Below are 25,169 nucleotides of genomic sequence, written 5' to 3' on the forward strand. Positions count from 1 at the left end.
TGTGTGTGTGTGTGTGTGTGTGTGTGTGTGTGTGTGTGTGTCACCTGCCTACTCGACCACTTCACTAATAGATACTGGTTTTGTGGTCGTCGTTACTTTCCAGGTCATGGTATCTTCAACGAAATCAATATCCGTGATTCCTGCCTCCGAATGAACCAAACGGAAGGCATCACATTAACTGTTCGTTTTTAACAAACATACTCTCGAGAAAAGAGAACAGTAATAAAATTGGGCCTTCTTCAGCTGTCATAGTTTCGTGGAAGGGCCTACAAGTCTGGAATCCGAAGTGAACGTGGTTTTGATGTCCATCCTAGCTCTAAGAAAGGCGTTTCTGCGGCGCTTTCGCCCGTAATTCCTCGCTCCTGTCTACTTTATCGACACGCCTAATGAGGCAGCTGGATTCGACCTACTAAATACTTACAGGTGCGAGAAAATACACTCCTGGAAATGGAAAAAAGAACACATTGACACCGGTGTGTCAGACCCACCATACTTGCTCCGGACACTGCGAGAGGGCTGTACAAGCAATGATCACACGCACGGCACAGCGGACACACCAGGAACCGCGGTGTTGGCCGTCGAATGGCGCTAGCTGTGCAGCATTTGTGCACCGCCGCCGTCAGTGTCAGCCAGTTTGCCGTGGCATACGGAGCTCCATCGCAGTCTTTAACACTGGTAGCATGCCGCGACAGCGTGGACGTGAACCGTATGTGCAGTTGACGGACTTTGAGCGAGGGCGTATAGTGGGCATGCGGGAGGCCGGGTGGACGTACCGCCGAATTGCTCAACACGTGGGGCGTGAGGTCTCCACAGTACATCGATGTTGTCGCCAGTGGTCGGCGGAAGGTGCACGTGCCCGTCGACCTGGGACCGGACCGCAGCGACGCACGGATGCACGCCAAGACCGTAGGATCCTACGCAGTGCCGTAGGGGACCGCACCGCCACTTCCCAGCAAATTAGGGACACTGTTGCTCCTGGGGTATCGGCGAGGACCATTCGCAACCGTCTCCATGAAGCTGGGCTACGGTCCCGCACACCGTTAGGCCGTCTTCCGCTCACGCCCCAACATCGTGCAGCCCGCCTCCAGTGGTGTCGCGACAGGCATGAATGGAGGGACGAATGGAGACGTGTCGTCTTCAGCGATGAGAGTCGCTTCTGCCTTGGTGCCAATGATGGTCGTATGCGTGTTTGGCGCCGTGCAGGTGAGCGCCACAATCAGGACTGCATACGACCGAGGCACACAGGGCCAACACCCGGCATCATGGTGTGGGGAGCGATCTCCTACACTGGCCGTACACCACTGGTGATCGTCGAGGGGACACTGAATAGTGCACGGTACATCCAAACCGTCATCGAACCCATCGTTCTACCATTCCTAGACCGGCAAGGGAACTTGCTGTTCCAACAGGACAATGCACGTCCGCATGTATCCCGTGCCACCCAACGTGCTCTAGAAGGTGTAAGTCAACTACCCTGGCCAGCAAGATCTCCGGATCTGTCCCCCATTGAGCATGTTTGGGACTGGATGAAGCGTCGTCTCACGCGGTCTGCACGTCCAGCACGAACGCTGGTCCAACTGAGGCGCCAGGTGGAAATGGCATGGCAAGCCGTTCCACAGGACTACATCCAGCATCTCTACGATCGTCTCCATGGGAGAATAGCAGCCTGCATTGCTGCGAAAGGTGGATATACACTGTACTAGTGCCGACATTGTGCATACTCTGTTGCCTGTGTCTATGTGCCTGTGGTTCTGTCAGTGTGATCATGTGATGTATCTGACCCCAGGAATGTGTCAATAAAGTTTCCCCTTCCTGGGACAATGAATTCACAATGTTCTTATTTCAATTTCCAGGAGTGTACATCCAGTCAGAAGAGCTGTAACGTGAAAATCGTTATGCACGCACACGCCTCCATCCAGATCAACTTGCAAACAGAGAGAAACAAGGACAAACCGGCGCCAACAGCCAGCTGTTAATTACTGTTTACCACGATTCAGTCAACACAACTGGGCGTTTCCACTTTTTTTATTATTTACTTGGCCGTCGCGCGCCTGTAAACATTTTATCACGTTTTTCCGCTTAAAATGAATTGTTCGTAATCAGAGCCTATTTACGTTCCTAGCTCATAGTCGGAAACATATGGAGACAGTAAACGGTGGCATTACACTGTGCACTTGTCCATGTGTGTTTAGCATTACAGCAGGTGACAGTTGAGCAAATATGGCAGAACAATGGCCAGTCACAGAGTCTTACAGGAGATTCCTGAATGCTCCCTGTGAATCCTACGCTATGGTCATAGGGAACTGAGTGGACAGTGTTTAGGGTAGCAATCTGAAGTCGAATATAGTTTATACGCAACAGGCGCATAGTTATAAAACAGTAGGTTCCCCTCTCTCACGCCTATTAACTGAATAAGCGCAATAATTTATTATGCTTTTCATAATTAGAACATTTGTAATCGCGTATTTAATGGCCAGTGCTGAACTTCACAGTAAACGTTCATATTTCGTGCCTGACATTACCTTTAGGCGCTTCTCCTCCTACGGACAGTACAGTTGCTAACACTGAGCACTGTCATCTCATTGTCACAAGTGCAGTAGCTTTTCAGAGACATTGTCGATTCCACGTGAGAGTGGGAGTGCATCTACGGCGCACTCGCAGTAAGTTACGTCACAATTACTCTTTTAGCCAGCAAACGCACGGCATGAGAATGTATTGATTTTATTTGTTTGCTCTCTAGCATGAGAATTTTCTTCTCTGGACATGATATCCCATTCAAATTATTGTCTGTCGGGCGAAGGAGACAGTAAATTTTTAAACAACCTTTGCATACGTTCGAATCAATTCCGGAAACAGTTGTTTATTTAGTTATAACGGCTGCCAACACAGTTTTTGTTTGTCATAAAGGAACAAAATGAAGTTGTTGGATGATAAATAAAGTGTATATGGGCACTGTGACATTAATTCCACGTTTTGTTCCGTCGCGCAATGAACCGTATGACGTCCTGTGTGACAGTGCACATTGTGACGATGAGAAGCAATGCAACTTTTTTTTTTTTTTCAAATTTTGTCGATGACCAGTGGCAAACAAATTGGTTTACCCAGTTCAGCATTATCCGTTCTTGGGACCTTTAAAGCACTGGGAGTCAACCTGGTCCCTACCGTTCATTAGTGGGCGTTTCGGCTTTCATGGAGAGCGGTATGCGGTAGGGATTTCAGAAACATTTTCATTAGGTTTCATATCAGATTAACGTAAGGTATTTGGTAAGTAATTATTATTATATGCCTTAACGTCCTGTAACATTGCTTTACACGTTTAATAAAGTTACTTGCCTACTTCATAAATCACCATTACCTTACCACAAGTGGGCAGTTAGAAATTTTTATTATTAACAGAGATTTGGAAGTGAGAGGTAGGTAAAAATGGCTGACTGCCCCTGCTCCACAGCTGTGGTAGCTCATTTCCTTGGGGATGTTATGTTTCGGTACCACTCGGAAAGTCCAAACCGTTGACTGCCACTCAGCTGCGCCCGCCTCTGTGGTCGAGCGGTTCTAGGCGCTTCAGTCAGGCACCGCGCTTCTGCTACGGTCACAGATTCGAATCCTGCCTCGGGCATGGATGTGTGTGATGTACTTAGGTTAGTTAGGTTAAAGTAGTTTCTAAGTATAGGGGACTGATGACCTCAGATGTTAAATCCCATAGTGCTTAGAGCCATTTGAACCATTTTACTGGGCTGCCGGCTCGTACGAATGTATTTCTGTCTTCTGTTACGACTCTGTACATGGATTTTCGATTTCCTCGGTGGAATTTTTGGAGCACGTCCTCACTCTAGTTGATAAGAGCCGGCCCTTGAGCTTCGACCATAGCGTGCAGAACACAACGGAAACAGGTGTTCGTCGCAGCTTAATGTCGCCGTCGTCCCCGAGATGCCCAAGGACGCCGCGGTCTCGCGGTAAGTCACGTTTCCATCTTCAATAGCGTCGCGCGCAGCATCTACGTTTTCTGAACAACAGCCAATTTTGGTCGACCACTGATGGAAATACGATTACGGTGAAATTTTGCAAACCCAACAGTAAATAAGCTATTTTATTTGGGCCATACTTCTACTTCATGCTCACGTCCGGAGCTAATTGTGCTTGGTACCGCGTAAGGCATACCATTGCCGAGTCTCTATCTAGTTTGCTGATCACATAAATTTTTGTATTTGTTGTGGTTGCCATTTGTGCTTCGGTAATTAGGGTTGCTACAGCTGGCTCATGCTCGCTGATACTAGTTTCAACGTGGACATCCTCAAATATGTCAGGTTTATACCACTAGATCCAAAATATATTTCCATCATGAGTGGGCTTCCGAACTATCTATTCTATATAATTTTCAGAAAGGAATTTAGTATTGATCCGCAGAGTATGTTGTCACACCCACAATTTTGGAAACTGTAATTTTCCTAATTGATTGTTGAACGATTAAAATCTCTTCCGATGATGACAATATGTTTGAGAGGCATGGGTACTAGCGAACTGAAATTTACACCTAAGTTTTCGGGTACGGGGGTTGACTCTTTTCCAAAAACACACACACACACACACACACACACACACACACACACACACACACACACACACACCAACTCCGTTTCCCATTAGCTCATTCTTTCCATAGACACCAGTTTCCCCGAAAGAATCTCACTGTTATCAATTTCCAGTTTTAATTATCTTTCTGAATGAAGTATTATGTGAGCTCCACTACCTCTTTCGAGCGCTTTAAACTCAGTTACATATTTATAGTGTCTCACATCCATGGCATCATACAGAAAGAAATGGAAGATGTTTGTGGAACAGCTGTCTGGTCGACAGGGCCGTAGCCAAGTATACAAAAGAAATACATTAGACTGGTTTTTGTGTTTTGTGCTACCTTTGGTATCCCTGTTGTATACAATAGTGGCTCTGCGGTGGTAGCTGATTGTGGTTATGCAGACGTGTGTGTTTGAAGTTGCTATTACACTGTGCTGTTCACCGGAACATCATCTGCCTCTTTTGCATAAATGTATCCAGTGTAGAGTTCTCCAGCTTTTAAAAGTATTCTCTAATCTTAAGAAATGTTTTCGAATGTCCTAAACTATTCTAGAATGTTCGAGAATACCGCTTCAAGACAGCATATATCGCTTTGTTCCGCCTTCCGCCGTAATCACTTGTTAACATAAAATGGGCAACTTAGTAATGACAGAGATACAACTCATGAGAAAGTGCATATGCTTGTCTACAGCAACTACCTAAAAAAAAGGTCATGTGAGTGAGCAGCAAAAAATGAGGTAGTTCAATTAATCACCGAGCATACAATATGACAGCAGGGAAAGAAAGAATATTTAAGTCATGATACAATGATGAATCAAGACGAAAGCGTGAACTTCTCAACGGAATTCCTAAATTCGGTACATGTTCCCAGTATTCTCTTGCAAGAAAGTTTCTAAACAACATCACAAGGGCTGAAATATTAACATCAAACAAGTAATATCCAAGTCAGTACTCATGCCACGGATCCCACCCATGTGAATTAATTTGCCATTCAGCTTTAAAAACCTCCAGTTTCCGGTAAGATTAGCGTACGGCAATGTTTCCCAAACTGAGTTCCGGGAGCACTACTGTGCTCCGCGGGAAGTGAGTAAGTGCTTCGCGAAAAAAGTATTAGAACATTTTGACGATACTAGTTACTTTTAAATATTTTATTATTATTTCTGCGTTATTAGCTCAATTAAAAATGAAATAGTAGCCAGGTGAAACAAGTTTCCCCTTTTTTATTTTATTAATACTCGAAAAGAGAATGTGTAGTATCAGAGTACCAGGATTCTCAAATTTTTCCGTCAGAGGAAAAGTTTGGGAGCCCCTGGCGTACCGTATGACTATATATAAAGCATAAGGGCCGATATTTCAACACCGAAGAGCGAATTTAAAAGAATCGTGTTTCTCGCACGGACAACTACACGTAGCGTGTTCGCGTGCTGGACAGCCACAAAACTTTGCAGTCGAAAGTGGAACATCAAATGTAGCTAAAAAGAATACACTTTGTGTAAATTGGGTGCTACATGTTAAATGCACATTTTTTTCGAGTTCAGAAAGCAAATGGAGATAAAAAGACCAAGCGAAGTGATTCCTTTTCAGCTAGTATTTTATAAATAAATAAGCAAGCACGGAAAATTATGCACGTTGCATGCGTGCAGAGTGGAAAGGTAATGGTTGTGTCCCGTCCCGTGACTTGTCCGTTGCCGGTAGCCTTTGCAGCGCGTGGCGGAGGAAGCGTCGCAGACAAAGGCAGCAGCAGCCTTGCGTGTGCTCGTGTGCGTGGTGCGTGCACACGTGGCGGCCGCGCGTGGCCCGCAGCGACTGTCAGCACGGCCGCACGCATTCCTCGCATCTGACATCCCAGAGGGTTCCACCACCTTACCGTATTAATTCTTATCGATCACGCGTGTCTACTATACACGGTTACATACGGTACAATACCTTGTCATGTCAAGCATCAGCTGCGGGTCGCACTCTTACGGCTCTTGCTTTCTGTTCCGTCATCTGACATTTCTTGTGTTGCCTTTGTGCTAACCCAGTATTCTTTCTTAATTCTTTTCGAGTGGATACATTCGAGTTCTTGTGGACGTGTACGTAGTGTAGTCATGAAGTTTAAATTGCCACCTCGGAAAAATTAATTTATTTAAACTTTTTGTTTGTTTGCAGGTGCACGTCTTCTGACTTGGCACACATTGAAATCCCAGCGACACAATACTGTAGCAAACCGCTGAAGGAGCCAATGATGACGCGGAATTCGATTTCAGTAGCTGTGGCTGCGAGATGACTTCAGACGCAGGCATTACATTGTACGTATATTTTTTTTTTTTTTAGCGAAACTATGGCTGATATTGCAAAGATTAAAATTTCTAATAACAGATTTCTTTCATCTCGTGTCTGCAGGGATGCCTCTACTCCCGGTTGCCCTGATGGCGTCATCTTTCATTGTAGATCCTTAATTAATCCCTTGCTTATTCTGTTCTTGTTTCGTTGAATAATGTTACTTATACGTTTACTCCTGTCTTTTGTGCACACCTATGAACCATTTCCATGCGCACGTCAGCAGATTCTATGTACAGTATTATATTTTCAATGCTAATCAAAAAAATGGTTCAAATGGCTCTGAGCACTATGGGACTTAACGTCTATGGTCATCAGTCCCCTAGAACTTAGAACTACTTAAACCTAACTAACCTAAGGACATCACGCAACACCCAGTCATCACGAGGCAGAAAATACAATGCCAATCACGTTTATTTTATTAAACTGCAAGAAGGTGTCTTGCCTCGACAACAGGTGGTAAATACTGCGCAGGACATCGCGCTATCTACTATGTTGGAAAAATATTAACAAGATAAAGTGCTGAACAATAATAAATGGTGCGAAATCGCAACAAAATGCGGCGAATGTGAAAGCTTGGGACCACGGTAGTCCCCATCTCTCTGTGCAATGTTTAAGTAGTGATGAAGGTACACAAACGCTATTCGTTTGGGCCTTCATATTTTCCGCGGTACTTACCTCGAACCCTCAATACGCATTCCACAAGGGACATTTCATAAACAATGCACACTTTTTTACTTATAAGTTTATTTATTTTTTCAATACTTTTCTACAGTCCTTCAATACAGTCTCCCCGCTTCTCTATGACTGAATCCCAACGTCTCGGAAGCTCAATTACTCCATCCAGAAAACCACTTCTCTTCAACTGTCGAATCCATTGGGTAACGGTGATAAAAATCTCTTCCGGCGAAAGAACACGACGTACGCACGTAGGTTTTTTTCATTTTCGGGAACAAGTAGAAGTCTGGTGGACTCATGCCCTTGCTGCTGAGAGGATGCAGCTACAATTCCCATCCGTATTCGCGCAGTTTATGTGCTACAACACGGCCGATATGTGGGCGACAATTGTGGAGAATTAGAGGCCCAGCCTCGAGCAACTGAGGGCGAATTTTGTGGATTTTTCTGTGCAGGTTTTGCAAGAAGTTCACGATAATACACTGCTGTGACATTTGTTGCACATGGGACTTTCTTGTGATGATTCCTTAGTGATCATAAGTAAAATTCATCATCTGATTCAGCTTTGATTAAGTTCGTCGAAATTTACTCATTGGTTTCAACTCCGGTTCAAAGTTTCTAACCCACATTTCATCAACAGCGACAATTCGACTCAAGAATCCTTCACCTTAACGGTCGAAACGTTGTATGAGCAAGGTTGCAATGTCCAGGTATTTCCTCTTCTCTGCAGCAGCCAATGTGGGACTTTTTTTAAGAAAATGGTAAAATATGTGAATTTCTAAGGGACCAAACTGCTAACGTCATTAATACTTAAACTAACTTACGCTAAAGACAGCGCACACACCCATGCCCGAGGGAGGACTCGAACCTCCGGCGGGAAGGGCCGCACAATCAGTGAACGGCGCCTCTAACTGCGCGGCCACTCCGCGCGGCTAAATTTTTTTATTCAAATCACTTGTCATAATATGGAATACTGATGTTGGGGAAATTCCAGTGGTTTCAGAGAGTTCCACGCAAGTCGCACTGCCATAAGTTTCACACTTCGTTCATCTGCTGACGTTTCCGGCCCTCCGGGTCTTGGATTGTCGTCTATGCACTTACGACCATCACGAAAACGATTAACCCGACGTGAAACTATACTACGGTCCGCTGTAGACTCACCACAAACTTTACTTAACGCACTGTGGGTTTTTGTCGGATTTTTGCCGCGTAAAGTTTCGATTTTTATGTACGACCCCTGGTCTTCAACAGTCACATTACCCGAGACCCCTGCCATTTCAGCCTATCGCCAATTTTATATCAGAGTACACAGAGAAAAAACAAAAACACGTGCTTCTTCCTCAAGCTCCCAACTACATCTGACGTAATTTTCATTGTTGTTACATCAAATAATTCACAGTAATACCAACTTCTTCATCATTTATGAAACGTCCCTCGTAGCTTCTCTGTACTTCGCATCTCAAGAGCTCTCGAGTGCGCGAAACCAAACCCACCGCTCCAATTAAAAGAAAGACACTTTCTTAAATATATCTGCAAATAGCATAATTACCAGTAACAAATATACATAAAAAACACTCGCTTCTCTGCACGGTAATTTTCACGAAACCCTTCATTTTGATAAGTTTTTTGAAATACATCCAGTCTCGGCGCTACGCGAGTCTCCCCATATACGTACATGATTCTGTCTATCTTGTATACATATTCTATTTAGAGAGCAGTTTCCGTATTAATAATTTGCTTGGTTTGTACCACTTACACTGTGTGTGACCAGGTCCTCCTACGGTTAAGACAGCCACAGTATACATGCCTGCCATACATCAGACGTTCCCTTCGCTATTTGCTAGCATTAATCCCCTTGGGACGGCAATCGTCGAGGAACAGTTGCCCAGTGTCTCACCAAGTCAGCGTTTCCTGCAGCACTAGGCTGATATCAACGCCGCAGCTGTTGTTACTGTCCCTGGGAGAAGGGGGAGGTTTCCTTAGTGGCAATGTTGTTGCAAGATTCTTCAGAAGGGCTCCTTGAGTAGTTACAGCTCAACGTTCGTCTTTTTCTATAATTTTCATTGGCTTTTAGGTCTATACCCATGCAACCATCTAGGAACAATTTCTTACTGCTACAGTTCAGTTCTTAAACTTTCGTAGTATGTTTTTAGTTGGTTTAAGTAGATCAGATACAACATTTTTGATTAAGTACATGGAGAGATACAATTAGTTAGAACGAAGGTTCAGAATTATACATTATGTGGTATTGCGTTATGTCGGCTAGAAAGAAGAGTAAAAAGGAGATAAACTAATGTAAAGCACACAATACATAACTAGATAATTAGCACGTTTACATTACCCATAGAAGTATTACTAAAATACATGCTGTATAGTTTTGTCTTAACAAGCCGTGTGCTACTTTTGAAGGGTTAGCGAGGATCGCAGTCATTTTCTCGGAACTACAAGCTTTAGTGAAACACGTTGACCTCTTCTATCCCTTTTAGGGCTCGCAAACTATTGGGGGTACACTTTGCACTCTGCTGGTGGCCAACTAACTAAAAATCTAGAAGTGCTAGCACACAGGAACTACGCGCATGTCTCAGCTTTGGATAAAGCTACTTACAGAAACCAACAGTTTGCACGTTGCAGTGGGCAGGTCTTACCTAAAAACAAAATGAAAAAAAAAGTTATACATTGTCAGAATACAAGCACAGAAATAAAGTACATAGGAAAACTGCAGACAGTGTTGATCTTCGAGTGTAAGTTCGGGGAAAAATCACGTCGTTAGGGGCGGAGGTGGACGAAAACCACGTGAAAACTTGATCAGGACAGCCCCAGAATAGAGCTCCAGGTTTTTAACCGTGTCGACCATGACAGTAACTCACAAATAGGCTTTCAGGCCGAGAGAATCTCTCCGTCCTTGAAGATGCGGTTGTCAGCGACTACAGCAGTTATTTATTGCGACATGCCGTAACATTTGAACTTACGCAGCGCACACTTCCTGGCGGAATTGTCAAGACTTTACCTCATCTCTCTGCAGGTGACCTCTGAAATTGTATTCAAGCACCGAGGATTGCCTGCCTTTTATGTTTACAATCACAATGAAATACGAGTATAACAGGAATTGCGTCACCTCGTTTGCAAGAGAATTTTATATTCGCATACCACATTCACAAGAGGACGCTACTGTCATGTACGTTAGCAGACCGCTTCTGAAGGCGGATTAGAGAGCTTTGTAATGGAGGAAGTGGCAACCAAACAACTTTTTCAAGTACTTTTGTAGGTTCCACGAGTCTAGAGACACACCTTCAGGCTTTCGTAAATATATCATCCGCACAAGCTCTAAAGATTGCAAGGGAAGATAACTGCGAGGACTACAGCACGATCAGATTAACAGCTTATTCATCCAAGTTGAGGACAGGAATGATATATGGGAGAATGGAAACGAAAATTGAGGATACGGCAGATAATAATCGGTTTGGCTTTAGGAAAGGTAAAGACACCAGAGTCAGTTCTGATGCGCGTAATAATGGAAGCAACGTTTAAGAAAAATCAAGGCGCATTCACACGATTTGTCGACCAAGAGAAAGCGTTTCTGCAATGTAAAATGGTACAACTTGTTCGAAATTCTCAGGAAAATATTTTTAAACTACTGGAAATGTCTGGTGTGTGAAATCTTTTTTAAAAAAATGTGTGTGAAATCTTATGGGACTTAACTGCTAAGGTCACCAGTCCCTAAGCTTACACACTACTTAAACTAAAGGACAAACACACACACCCATGCCCGAGGGAGGACTCGAATCTCCGCCGAGACCAGCCGCACAGTCCATGACTGCAGGGCCTAAAAGCGCACGGCTAACCTCGCGCGGCAAAATGACTGGTAATAAAGAATATGTACAAAAAGCAAGAAAGAAAATAAGAACGAAAGAGTGAATCTGTACATCGAAGAAGCAATGACGGAAATAAAAGAAGGTTCAAGAGTGGAATTAAAATACAAGGTGAAAGAATATCAATGATTCGCTGATGACATTGAAATCATCAGTGACAGTGTGGAAGAACTGCTGGATCTGCTGAATGGAATGAAGTCTAATGAGCACACAGTACGGACTGAGAGCGAAACGAAGAAAGATTCAAGTAAATAGAAGTAGCAGAAACGAGGTAAGTCATAAGTTTATCAAAATTTGGGACCACGAAGTAGAGTAAGTGAACGAATTACGTTACCTCGGAAGCAAAGTAATAATGACGCCTGAAAAAAGAGGATATGAGAGGCAGGGTTAGTGCAGGCACTGAGTGCGTTCTTCGCTAAGAGACGTCTACCGTTACCAAACACCAGCCTTAATTTGAGAATGACATTTCTGGGCATTTGGAGTAAAACATTGTATGGAAGTGAACCATGGAGTATGGAAAACCATAAAATAACAGTAGCAAAGAACATGTGGTGCTATAAAAGGATGTTGGAAATTAGGTGGACTGACAAGATCAGAAATGAAGTTGTCCGCAGAATCGGTGAGGAGAGGGACATTTGTAAAACACTGACAATAAGAATGGACAGGACGTGTGTTAAGACATCAAAGAATAATTTCCACGGTACTCGAGGGAGCTGTGAGGGCAAGAAACTGTATGGGAAGACAGAGATGAAAAAAAAAAGGAGACAGAAATATGTTGTTCTTGGCAATCAGTCACCACTGTTACATAAAACTGAACCAAGCACTCCCACACGCACGTCCCGAACAACATGGCATCTCTAATTTTGAAAGAGTGTCTATAATTTCGTTTTGTCTGTAAAGCCACAAGGTCAGTCATACAATGAAATGAAACGGGTGTTTGGTCGTACATAGTTTCAAATATTCTGCTCACCTGTGCTATGTAACACTACAGTTGCGATTATTATTTAATCTGCACTTGCTGTGTGTAATTAGCGCAACCTAACCAACTCTATGCTCAATGAATGTACGATGATATACCTATTTGCCTAAAACCATCATCACCAACACAACAGACAATAATGCTGCTGGTATTTCATGTCGAAACGTCGGTAATTCAAAACAATTTTCTCTTACAGACTGCTATATAGTAGGCTTCAAACAGAATATGAATATCATTTCGACAGCAACGCCTATTATGTGTTAAAAATCGGAAATAAAAATGTCCAACGCAGTCTAGTATTTTCTATGAAACATTTTGCTTTGTCGTTTGCGGACGGTCGAAACTTGAAAATGGAGACATCGGGAGAACGCTAAACAAACGGTTAAAATGCCGCAAATGCTAAAAAACATACATGAATCAGAAAGTACAAAACTTTTCTTATAAAAATTGCTTTTGCCACTCTGAACATTTTCCCCCGATTTTATTCCGATGCCTGCTTAGTTGTTAGAGATGGATCAAAATCTAAATTTTCCGTGAAACGATGGCCGAAAAAAAACAACAACAAAAAACAAAGTGTTTATGATTCTTAACTTTAGGCGGCGCCCACTAATCGCAAATGAACTTTTGTGAAATATTCAACAGTCCAGTTAAAGCGGTATTTAATTCCGAATGGAAAGTGTGAATGGAAAGTGTGAATGGAAAGTGTATCACATAGTCGGGCACATCATGGCTTGAGCTCTGCAAAATAATACGAAATGAAAAAAAACAAGGGTGTCATTTTGGAAGTATTAGAGTAATTTGTTTGCCCCACGCTATTTTTTTCTTTTAATTTCACGACACTACCTCTGATCGACGATAGGAAGTCACACTCTATTTCCCTTTTTCAAGGAGGTTTATATTAAATGAATGTGATCCCATCGGTTACTTAGCCAACAACAGAACTTTGTATTCTTTCAACCATCCAATCATTACACAAACACAAAAAAAAAGATCCACTACGGATTAACAGTGTTTGAAGAAGAATGGGGAAACGACATAACGACTTTTTAAAAAAATTAAACCAAGCAAAAAGGATTGTTGGATCGATAGCATTCAGTTCCAAAACTCAAAGTGCAGGTATTTCTTCGCAGCTCTCTTCATCTGTACTGTGGCGAGTTGCTGTGTAACGTTTTCAAACACGGATAGCAGTTATAGAAGTTGGTTTGACTTGTCATTTTGTGTCCTAATGTTTTACTATCTCCTCTTTGCATTTTTTTTAAACAGATCAAGCGATAACGACTTGGTAATGAGCCGAAACCTTTATTTTACCCGAGACTGAAAATATACAAGGCGGTCACGGTTTTCCCCCGAGACAGGGGAAATGCCTAGTCTGTATGAAAAATTAGTTCTCTGAAATTATCTGCGCCAGATGATGCTCTTCCAATGCGATTGAAAATAAACTAAGTCAAACACATTTTATGCTCCAGTCGTGTAGCCTAAGATCTGTGCACAAAGCTTAAAAGAAGAAAGAGATAACTTGCATCTTGTAATGAGCAAATACATATAAAAAAGAAACCAAGTCGATCAGCTTCTTGGAGGGGGGGTGGGGGGAGGGGGGAAAAGAGAAAAAGTTGCACAGTGGAAACATTATTTTGATTTAGCCATCCAACACTTATTTAAACATACAACTGTTTTATTCTGCTCTTATATCCTAACCTTAAACGATGAACTCAGTTTCAAGGTGTTTCTTACTGCTTTTGGACGAATGTATTTGTTCGCGATTTGTTATTAGTAAGTTTTGTCGATCGACGGTAACTTTTCCTGTTATTTCTTTTTTTTTCCGTGAAAGATGCTAGAAAGCTACAATTTATTTCTGACTGGCGAAAATGTTGACATACTTTCATCCACAAATCGTATTCAAGAACGTCAAGTCGAGATGCAAACAAAAAGGCCCCGGTCGCAGTCACACGAGCAAGCTGCAGTTGCAAATTTATGCAATTTAATACCGTTCACGCACCAAAATGGTCAAAGATTTCTGAAGGCCACTATGACTGCCCCTCTATACCAAAAGAGCGATGTATCATTACATTCAGAACATAAAATAAGGTTAAACGGTTTGCAATAAGCTTGAAAATCAATTATTTTCTTTTGGACCCATCTTTTGTCCCAGAATGAATGAAATATGTTTTGTATGTGAAATTAGGTATTACCTTCCTCCCCCCCCCCCGTCCCCCAAGCAGATTAACATCGAAATTGTTTCCACTGTTTTCTTTATAATCATAAAAATGCTCGTCTAGCAACCGAAATACATACAGTCTCTTGAACAAGTAAGTACCAATAAAAATAAAAGCAGGTTTCGGGAACACGATGTGGATGTATGATTCACTGTGTTTCATTTTCACGAACTGCTGTACTGCAAAATAGTTCACCTACACTGAACCCTTTTCCCTATGGTCTTCAAATGCAAATTACATATCTGACACAGCAGCTTTGAGCGTAAACATGGCGTTCAGTAAATATGTAAACTCTATAGGCCAGCGTGCACCAGCTAAAATAAACCTGACATTTTAATTATGGCGTCCCCTCTCCTTTGCACACCTACGCCTGCTTTTCCTTGCGGCCTCGGAGTCCGTTCGCTCGCTTGCCCGAAGCCCGCAGTCACGTATTGTTTTCAAACAAGTTTCTTCCCGTGTCCCACGCTCCGTCTTACAGCGCTTGCTACGAGAACAAACATACATTGTCGCTCTCAAAGTAACAATCGTGCAAACAGCAGAAAGGTAAGAAATCGAAAACTGCTCCACGTTGAGAGTGACTGACTGACGTCCGAACAATGGGACGCACTAAAAGAAACATGCGTAATGCTTTCTGTAACATGCTTGATCGATCTGTAGCCTACAGTCACCAAGTTTTGCGATAAAATCTTTGAGGCTTTCCTTGATTACTGTCAGCAAAAGGACATTAAATTACTCATTTTCTGTCGTCAAAGAAAATGGACAATTTTTCTCACTGCCAGCAATAAACGATTGTAATAATTTAATGACAGAAGAGAAGACAATACTAACAAGTAGAGATCACGACGTTCGGTTCACGGATCTACTCCAAACTTTGTACACTTTTAATGGTCCGTTAGGACAACATAATGTGCAGGTTGAAGGCAGTTCTTAGGCGATTTTGAGAAAATCGCAAGAGAAGTTTTACGCATATTGATGTACCGGTGCATCACGACCCTGAGCACGAGCTGGCGGTGATCATGTGGTTAGCGTTCAAGCTGCATAAACGATGGACCGCTGGATCGTAGCCCGCTTACCTTTTTTTATAATTTATATTTTCAGCACTAGTAATGTCATTTCGTGCATATTACATCTGAAAAGTAATATGACGAAAAGGCAGGAGTATTTGCATAAAAGTTTATTGAATATCCAATGTTACTTGGCTCGTTTACTAATTTTTAGTATTATGCTATTAAAACACGTTCAATCGTACATCGCAAATTTTCGGCATCGACATGTACCAAAATGTTGCATTACACATGGTTTGGATTTATATTGTCGGAAGAAAGAGGAATTTATTAAAATGTCAACGAGCTTTGTTTTTCCTTAAATACTATGAAGATTCCTTGTGCGTGCGGGGAAATTGCTTTCATTCGATGTAATAGATGCCTTTTTAATTTTTGTTTCCGATGTCCGTATGAAAAGTAACATTCCACAAATGTTTAAAGCAAATCCGACGAATACTCGTACATTACCCTCATACATTAACTCATTGTATTTTTTAATAAAGTTGTCTACACTTTTATCTATCGATGTTTCACTTGGCCTCTCCAACCCAGTCCATCGTCCTTGAAAGCTGTTTCTACAGATCGATGCGTCTAGGTGCAAAGCAGCTCTCAGTACCTTACCTGATTGGGGGTATAAGGAGTTCAGAAATCACAACAGGCATACATTTTACAGAAAACTTTGTGCATTTGGTCATTTACTTGTCGACAGTTATAAATATAATAATTGCCGTGTTAATAAAAGTTACCAAACAATCAAATAAAATTGAAAGTCAATAACAGTTCTTGTAATTTTCATCATATTAACTTTCAAATGTCATATGTTTTAAATAACATGAATTGTGTTGAAAACATAAAAATTAAAAAAAAAGCCTTAAGCAGGGCTCGATCCAGCAGTCCGATTACGGAGTCTGAACGCTAACAACACGACCATCGTCATCTCGTGCGCACGGTCGCAGAGCACCAGCACATCACTGACGCGTAAAATTTCTCTTCCGATTTCCTCGAAATCGCCGAATGAGTACGTCTCATTACTTGCACATTATGTTGTCCTAATGGACTACTAAAAGTTTTCAAAGTTTGAAGTAAACCCGTGATCCGAACGTCGTTGTCCCCCCTTGTAAGAAATAATACGCACCGAGACATGAAAACATATAAATTCTCAGTTGTTTAAGTAGGTATAAACAAGTAAAAGATTTTTAAATGTTTCATAATGTTATTGGAAATGGACATGGGCCAGAGGAATGCATTACAGCAACAGTGCATCCTACATGTAAGAAGGGAGATAAAAATACAACCGCAAATTAAGTGCATATAAATTTTGTTATACTTAATATATGCTTATATAAAATGTGATAAATAGTAAACAGAAAAGTTGGCGTAACGGTGAAAGCCATTATAAATAATACGCAGGACGGTTTTCGTAAAATGCAAATCGTGCACAAATTGTGTTTTCACAGGGAAATATCGAGAATTTAATACATTTACACTGCTTTTATTGAGTATGAATTGCCTTTGGAAAGACAAATAATACTAAATTCTTTCAAGCCTTACTAGAAAATGATTCCTTCATTTGTGTTATATAATGGTGGACGGCTGTATTGAAGCGTTGATATGTGGTAGTTTAACGATGTTTGTATATGTAATGCTATTCTCGTGATTCAAGAACTCTTAATATACGCCATACGCAAAATTTTCAAAATCCTTCGATAGCACCAAAACTCAAACGCTTCGATTCTATTCTCCTTTTTTCCCACAATGTATGATTCACTACCATACAATATTGTGCGCCAAACGTATATCCTCAGAAATTTCTTCCTCACTTTAAAGGCGATGTTTGTACTAGTAGACTTCTTTTGGCCAGAAATACACAGCTTAAAAAAAGATGGAGCAGCATGAAGAGATTTTTCGTATGTGAAGTGATAAAATCATAAGGAATCCGTGGTAACGCCGTTATGATTAGAGGTGTGAAATGAGAGGGAGACATATAAAACTATAATAGAACACTGGAGGAAAAGAACGAAACTAATGAGGAGAACTAAAATTGGCAGCTTGTCCCCGACCGGTCGAACGAAAAGAAAAAAGTAAGCAATGTAATGGAGAAAGTAAAATTTCCTATAAATGTTTTCAATCAAATCGAGTCTTCTCCCAGCTGGCAGACAAACGAACTATATGCATTATAATGGAGTGAATATGTAGCTGCCGGAAGCAGCAGAATCCGTCATGCAGCTGAACAGAGGAAACCACTGGTCTTGTTTCTCAATACTTCCTCTTACATTATGAGAGGGAGATAACGTGCTCCATTGGGAGACATTACAGCACAGGCTACTAATTCGCTCCACAACCTGGAAACCAATTCCACATCTACATGACTACTCTGCAAATCACACTCAAGCGCCAGGCAGGAGTTCATCGCACCACCTTCACAATAGTTCTCTATTACTCCACTCTCAAACTCCTATATCCTTCCGTGCGAGATCTGATTCCCGTTATATTACTGTAATGATCGTTTCTGCCTCTGTAGATCGTCGTCGACAAAATATTCTCCCATTAGGACGAGAAAGCTGGTGAGTGAAATTTCGTGAGAAGATCCAGCCGCAATGAGAAACTCCTTTGTTTTAACTAAACAAACACTGTTTTTAGCCTTGTTTCACAATTTTATTGTTAATGTTATTGCACGATCTAGGTTTCGGGTTATAAGCCTATTTTCAAGAACATTACTGATTCCCAAAGAAGATAATGCACACATAACTACATTATAACACATTCAGCAATTACACTACAATGACCGGACTAATCTTATGCATCGCCAAAAGCTTTATAACTCCGATGGACTGGAGCCCAAAGTTTTGCTCCTATCCTGGGGTTGTGATCTCATCTAAAAGAGGTGAATAATTGTATTGGGTTTACTCGTTTAATAATAGGTGTGGGGATATAAACATCTGTCTTAATTTCTAAAATTTCTAATTGTTTGAGTTTGTCCCCTTTTTCCTGTGTGTGTAGGACTTTTACACCTATTGAGAATTTGTGGTTATTGCCCAGGCAATTTTCTGCAAAGGCTGAATCAGGGTTTTCCATCTCCAATCCTTTGTTTTAATTATGTCCACCCCTAATCCTGTATCACCTCAGTGACACTCTCTCCCTTGTTTCTCGACAATACAAAACGTGCTGACCTTCTTCATACTTTCTCGGTGTACTTCGTTAATCCTATGAGGCAAGGATCCCACACCGCGCAACGGTACTCCCAAAGAGGCTCCCAAAGAGGACGGCAAGCGTAGTGTAGACAGTATCTCTAACAGCTCTGCTGCATGTTCGAAGCATTCTATAAATAAAACGCAGTCTCTGGTTCGGCTTCTCCCACAACATTTTCTACGTGTTCTTTCAAATTTAAATTGTTCGTGATTTTAATTCCTAGGTATTTAGTTGAATTTACGGTCTTTATATTTGATTGATTTATTGTGTATCCGATAATTAATGGATTCCTTTTAGCACTCACGTGGATGACCTCACAATTTTCCACTTTTCATTATTTAGGGCCAATTGCCAATTTTCGCACCATACAGATATCTATTCTCAATCGTTTTGCAATTGGTTTTTATCTTCTGATCACTTTGACAGCATCATCTCCAAACAACTAAGACGGCTGCTCAGATTAATACAGATAAGGAACAGCAGATGGCCTATAACACAACTTTGGGGAACGCCAGAAATCATTCTGTTTTACTCGATGTTTTTCTGTCGATTACTACGAACTGTGGCCTCTCTGATAGGTAGTCACCAATGTCGCATAACTGAGACGATACTCCATATAAGCACCCAATTTGATTACAAGCCGCTTGTGAGTTACGGTGTCAAACGCCTTCTCGAAATCTGGAAATACGCAATCAGTTTGAGATCCCTTGTCAATAGCACTCAACATTTCGTGTATCTAAAGACCTAGTTGTGTTTCACAAGAACGAGGTTTTCTAAATCCACGTTGACTATGCGTCACTATACCGTTCTCTTCGAGATAATTCGTAATGTTTGAACACAATATATATGTTCCAAAATCCTGCTGCATATCAACGTTAACGATGTGGGCCTGTAATTTAATGGTTTACTCCTGTGGACTTTCTTGAATACCGGTGTGACCTGTGCCGGCCGGTGTGACCGAGCGGTTCTAGGCGCTTCAGTCCGGAGCCGCGCGACCGCTACGGTCGCAGGTTCGAATCCTGCCTCGGGCATGGATGTGTGTGATGTCCTTAGGTTAGTTAGGTTTAAGTAGTTCTAAGTTCTAGGGGACTGATGACCTCAGAATTTAAGTCCCATAGTGCTCAGAGCCATTTTTTGGTGTGACCTGTGTTACATTAGGTCCGTTTCCGGCACACAACCGTCATCTAGTATACACCCGTAACGACATGTATGATATTACAAGCTGGTCAACGTAAAGTAGTCGTATTAATCTCGGACTCGGAAGACCCTGTTTTGCTCACATAGTGCAGGAATTACCTGAGGCGTAAACCAGTAAGAAACCAAAGCAGGCGGCTATTTTTAAACCAGTTACTTTGTCGGCCGCTCGCCGTGTGCCGCTGCAGATAAAGTACCCCCTGCCATCCGCTTCCTCGTCCCGTCCCACAGCAGAGCACGGCGTGGAGCGGAGGGCGATCGATGCATTCTGTGCTCGGCGGGCGTCCTGCATATAATGGAAGCCGCTTGTGTCCGCGCCGCCGGGAACCTTTTACCACTGCGGCAGCTGGTTCCTGGTCCGTAAGGCAGGGCCTCAGTGAAGAAGAAAGATACGTCAAGGTGCGGCTTAACATCTGCTCAGCAAACGCACGTAGGGAATTACCAGACACTGGGATGATCTGGACTAGAGGCTGGAGACGTAACCACATTAGCACACTTCTACGTCTACGAAGTTGCATCAAAGCGGTACGCCTCCGGTATCTTAAAAAAATTAATAATGAACATTTAATAGTGAAATTAGTGCAGGTCACAGACTGGACTGTCCTCTATACCGCATCATCGTTGGACGTAGTCACCACGCGTTTTTACACCTATGCGCCATCGTTAAACCAAGCCATCAAAAACCAGTCTAGAAAAATTCAGGGTTTTGCTTCTTGACCCACGATTTTAAAAACAAAGGATTCGCTGTTGACTGTGGACTCTTACGCGTCTTTCTTCTCGGATCACTTCATCAGCACGTCCTCGACTGGCATCTGTGGCAGACGATGTCGGACGGCCGCTGCGCAGCGTATCTGCAATGACCGTTTCTCCGTTACCGAAGGTCGTCACACAACGCCGAACATTGGTGATGTTCATTACAACGACCCCAGACACCTTCTTCACTGATGAGGTTAAAACAGCTTTGAAATATATGGGACAAGAAACAAAACATTGAATTTTTTTAAAACTGGTTTTGTTGCCCGAGTTCAGCGACGGTGAAAATGTGTACAAATGCATGGTGACTATGCTGAACGCTGTTGTGTTGTGCAGAGGACAGTTCAAGCTAAGATATGCACGAATTCCGCCATTGTATGTTCATTATTAAATTTTTTTATGACATACGGGGCCTTACGTTTTGATCCACCCTCGTACATACAGTAAAGCAATAAATAAATAAATAAATCGCAATACTAAACATAATTAGCGCACAGAGATAAGCCAATGCAAATGTGAAATGTTGGTATATTAATAACCACTGCAACCACCAGAATGTTGCCTGTAACCATGTAAGCGCGCATGCATTTTCTTGTACAGGTGTCGAAAGTCAGTTTTTGGGAGTTGCATACCTGTTGCACTTAGTCGGTTAATACAGGGGCGGTTAATGCTCGTTGCGGATGACGCTGGAGTTGTCGTCCGATGTACCATATGTGCTCGACTGAAGACAGATTAGGTGATGGAGCACGCCAGGGCAACATGCGGACACACTGTAGAGCATGTTGGGTTACAACAGTGGTATGTGAGCGCCCCTTATCGTGTTGGAAAACGCGCCCTGGAATGGTGATCATGAATGGTAGCAGAAGAGATCCAATCACTATACTGACGTTCACATTTGCAGTCATGGTGCGTGGGTTACCACAAGAGTGCTATAGCACCCCGGACCACAACTCCATGCGTAGCTCCAGTGTGTCTAGCACACAGACAGGTTGGTTGCAGGCCCTCTAGTAACCCCCTCCTATCCCACACAAGGCCATCACTGACACCGAGACAGAATCAGCTTTCATTAGAAAACACAACAGACCTCCACCCTGTCCTTCAATGAGCTCTTGATTGACAACACTGATGTCGCAATGGAGGTGGTCTGAGGTCGGTGGAATGAGCGTTACATGGTGTCTGGCTCGAAGCTGTCCTTTAAGTAACCGGTTTGTAACAGCTCGTTGTGTCACTGTGGTGCCAAATGCTGCTTAAATTGCTGCTACATATGCAGTACGATGGGCCAGAGCCATGGGCCGAACACGATCGTCTTCCCTCCCGGCAGTGCCACGTGGCCATCTAAGGCCCGGTCTTCTCGACCGTACATTCTCATGGCCACCGCTGCCAGGAATCATGTACAGAGGCTATGTTCCTGCCAAGTCTTTTGCAATATCGCGGAAGGAAAATGCAGCTTCTCGAAAACCTGTTACACGACCTCATTCAAAGTCAGTGACGTGTTGTTATGGCACCTTTGTCGCCTTAAAGGCATTCCTGATTAATATCAACTCACCATGTCCAACCTCAAAGGTAAATAATGTTCACGACCGTTTCAGCGCGTATTTAGAGCAAATCGGATTTGCACCCTCATTGTGACGCAATTCACTCTTACACGACTGACGTGAAATTTTAACACACATGTATCAGATGTAGAAACACGCCTACTAACTTTCGTTCAAGTCGCCTCCTTGGTGCTGCAATTTTTTTCCGTCAGTGTATATATTCCTCAAGCCATCACACACAGCTTGGCAGAGGGTGCAATGTACCACTACTAGTCATTTCCTTTCCAGCTCCACTCGCAAAAGGAGCGAAGGAAAAGCAGTTGTCTTCGAGTTGTGGCAATTAGATATCACGCAGCGCCATGGGGAGAGGATGATATTAGAATGTAGTTGACTCTGGACCTTCAGGAGAAACCACAGCTCGTTTCGTTTCCCTGTCTGGTTTAGTTTGCTTTTGAAGTTTAGTCGTAGAGGGCATTTTTCTGTAGTAGTACTGCAAGAATGGCGAACTTAAAAAACGAGCAGCGCATAACCTCGAATTCCTCGCCAAATTAAACAAGCCGCCGACGGAATGTTTTCATATTTGAAGGTGGTCTTTGATGATAATGCCATGTCATGTGCGCGAGTTTTTGAAGTGCACAAACAGTTTTAAGGTAGTCGGAAAGAAGTTGAAGATAATGAAAATCCCGGTTGTAATATCCCTTACTTTTTTTTTGTAAAATTTTGTGTAACGATTCCGTACCAAAGAGGCCATATGTAAACATTTACATTATCTGTACAAATAAACGGGGGCGCGGCCTTGAATTTTTTCGAGAGCAGGTAGGATATGCCTGGCTGTTCGCTTTTGTCTTTTGCCATCCTCATCTCGCCTTGTAAGCATTACTCTTTGTAGCTCTGAATAATGTCCAATACATTAAGCTAATTCTCAATCAAAATGTGTTCGAATTCTTTTTTTTAATTTTTTTGTAGGTTCCTATGGAATCAAACTACTGAGGTCATCGGTCCCTAGGCTTACATACTACTTAATCTAACTTAACTTAAGCTAAGGACAAGACTCACACCCATGACCAAGGGAGCACTTTACTTCCGACGGGACAAGCCGCGCAAACTGTGGCAAGGCGCCTCTGACCACGCGGCTACGCGTACTTTAATGCCATACCAGCCACGTATTTCTGCTAACTATTGTATTAATAGTGTCATTTTTCAACCTTTGGTAGGAGAGACTCAACATTTCGACGTGGCACCGATCCACATTGACGTGACTTCGTTACTAATTTTCAATGTATCTTTTTCGCTTATTGTACAACATGAAGCTGGAGTCATTCAACGAACAAGTCCGAGAATTTTAACTAATGACACGGCACAAAGCGAGTACCAAATCGTGATACCTTTCAAAAGCAAACGTTCAGAAAATTAATGAAATTGTGAGGAACGACCGACGTCTAAGCACTCTGGCTATCACAAACATGGGTGAACATTAACAAGGAGTCAGTAATAGAAATTTTAAATGATAAATCAAATATGGCAAAAGTTAGTGTTAAACAGGTTCCGACAAACCTCTCTCAGGAACAAAAACACCGTCGGAAGAACATCTGTTCTGATGTCTTGGAACGACTCCACATGTGACAAAAGATGAATCTTCTAGTACGACCAAGAAATAAAGCGTCTTGCCACAGAAAAAAACTTCCAAACAGAGAAGCAATAGCAAAAGGAGAACAGGTCATAACCGACTACGCTACACCACATTACGCTATGACAGTATTCGACACATTAAATGACCTTTACTAAAAATACAACAGAACAGATTTGGAAGAAAAGTGACACACACACACACACACACACACACACACACACACACACACACACACACACACACAAACGGGCAGGGCAGAGAAGGAAATTTTACCAAGTCCATATTATGCGCCCGATCGAGCATATGAAAACAGGTGAACATCAACAGCCAAACACACAGCAACATCGTGAACATTGTGTTTAGAGAAGTTCGAAATTGCAGCTTGCGAGAGTGTGTAATCTAATATCAGAAACATTTACCGATGTTTGTTCAATCGTTCTTCCGACGTTTCGCCAATAAGAGTATTTGGCACTGTGTAAGATTAGCCATCCACTATTGTTGGCGGACAGTCCGCTACCAACAATACTGGGTGAGCCTTGGGCAATACCAGCCACTAATACTGACGAAACGTTGGAAAAACCACTGAACAACCGTCGGGCGAATATCTCGAGACGAAATGCAATAGAAAATAAGCTAAAATTACGTTTATAAAAAAATGTGATTTTTAAATTCGCCAACCAAATCCACAATAACACCATTTCGCTGCAGACGGCAAGCTATACAGCATATTAATTTACTGAAGGTCCTACAGAACCTGACAGTCTATAAAACAGGTTAACAATAACAGACATGAAATGCTTTTTGGCCTAGTTTTCATTCCAATAAGCATTTCTTAACACTGAAAAGTACCGAATACAAGTACCCACTGATGATGGCACAAAGGTAATGAAGTTGTTAATATAACGTGTGGGCACAAATTCCCATAAACAGCAGTCATTCATACAGGAATGTTTAGTGAATAATACTAGCAGCAAGATATTCGTTCATCGCAGTGGAAGAGGCCAGGGGGAAATGAGCAGAGTGAGTGCCCTAACGTGGATAAATGTGGACGACTGGCGTGTATGCTGTGGAAGGAGATTGGCTGAAATTTGAAGCACACAGGGAAAGGAAATTGTTGACCATGAACTAAACAGCTACCGAAGACCAGACCATGTTGTGTCGCAGTGGATACGACAGAGAGAGAGAGAGAGAGAGA

This window comes from Schistocerca nitens, chromosome 7 (assembly GCF_023898315.1).
Source record: "Schistocerca nitens isolate TAMUIC-IGC-003100 chromosome 7, iqSchNite1.1, whole genome shotgun sequence".
Taxonomy (NCBI): domain Eukaryota; kingdom Metazoa; phylum Arthropoda; class Insecta; order Orthoptera; family Acrididae; genus Schistocerca; species Schistocerca nitens.